This window comes from Paramisgurnus dabryanus, chromosome 17 (assembly GCF_030506205.2).
Source record: "Paramisgurnus dabryanus chromosome 17, PD_genome_1.1, whole genome shotgun sequence".
Lineage (NCBI taxonomy): Eukaryota > Metazoa > Chordata > Actinopteri > Cypriniformes > Cobitidae > Paramisgurnus > Paramisgurnus dabryanus.
Window position 1 is genome coordinate 25457867 of NC_133353.1, and position 1784 is coordinate 25459650.

Consider the following 1784-nt stretch of genomic DNA (forward strand, 5'->3'; position numbering starts at 1 on the left):
AGCAACCACATGCATCGGTTTGTTTGTTTTTAGCTATCATGCATATTACACATTGGAACACATTTTTGTTCATGGTCAGGGACTATTTTTTTCTAGCGGAAGAAATGCTTTTTATTGATTTAACTTCATGAAAGTTGCACTAATAGTTTTTTTTTACTTTAATATTGTGTGGTAACCGTTTTATAAAAGCAAAGGTACTTGAGGCAAGTGCTGTATCATGAATAAGTAACGGATGAAGGGGTTGCAGGCACTACGCGAAACGCCTTCAGCCGTTACTTATTCACGATACAGCACAGCCTCTCGTAGGATACCTTGTTGCTTACTTAAGGGCGTTCACATTATAACGACAACTTTATGCTAATTCGCTCACGCGCGGGGCATTCGCGCAAGTACATGCCTTTAATGACATTAACTTTTATTGGATATTTCTTGTAATAAAAATTGTTGCAATTGTTTACATGTCACTGAATATGTAAATATGCTGTTCTTGCATTTACACAGCGGGTAACCATGCAGATGTCCTCCACACGCTAAGTCTAAACAACGGTGAATCTAGTATGTGTAATCTAAGTTAATATCTTACCTATTGGCGGTAGGAAAAAAAACATTAGGTAATGAATTTCACCACAACTGCAGCGCTGAATACCTGAGGTAATTTTATGTTATATTGGGCTTTTCCGTCATTTGAAGTGCACGTGCACTTGCAGTTCAAATAGATTTGATTGGCTGTCAATGGTTGATCGTATATCAGTTGGGGGGTCGCTCCGAAAGTGAACCCAACGATATCGTCCTTTGTATCGTTATAGTTATGGTGTGAACTCCGCTTTTGTCTTTAATATAAAACATTTTCAAGACTATTTTTTATAGTTATCGTTATAATGTGAACGGCCCTTAAGGCACTATTTTGCTTTCTAATTACTTAATAGGGGCAGTTTCCCAGACAGGGCTTAGTCTCAGACTAACTTAAATGTTAGTTTTGTCTTGATCGAAAACAACTTACTCTGACATATCTTAAAATATATCAGTGCGAGTGTTGTGTCTCAAGATGCACACCATTAATGTTTATTTATAAAATATGCTTTTAAAAATGACGTAAATATCCTAATTTAACTAAGGCCTAGTCCTATCTTAAACAAATCCCTGGGAAACCGGCCCATGTAGTTTAACGCCACATTCAGACAGCCAGCGATGTTACGCGATCTGTCTGAACGAGGGGTTATCGCTGTGTGTCGCCTGTCGCTGGACACGCCCATACAGTCGCCAACGGTCACTTTCGCTTGTGTCACCGGAAGTCGCCAGGTTTCCATTGAAATGAATGAGATCGCGTCGCTCTGCTACTGCTTGTCGTTGGCTGTCTGAATGGGGCGTTAGGTATCGTGTAATTGTACAAATCATGTTTAACTGGTAAAAAAAAGTTGATTGCTTTGACCTCATTTTTAACAGTGGAAATAGGAAAATCAGCTGCACTCATAGTTTCCTCTATCATTCTGACATCAAATAAAGGAAAAATATGGGAGTTTTCTCTCAAAAACTTTATTTGGACACTATAAGAGCATATTATGTAACACTGTTTTTGCAATAAAAAAATATATGCAACGCATTTTCCATATTTGGTAAGATCCCACTGAGATTCGATCTCCAAATGGACTCTATGGTAACTTCGTGCCTTCCCAAGGGGGGAATTTGGTTACCAGGATACACTTCCGGTCCATTACTGAATGCTGTTAAATCACTAAACACACTGGAAACAGCCTTTACTTAAATAAACTGAATATTTACAGTAT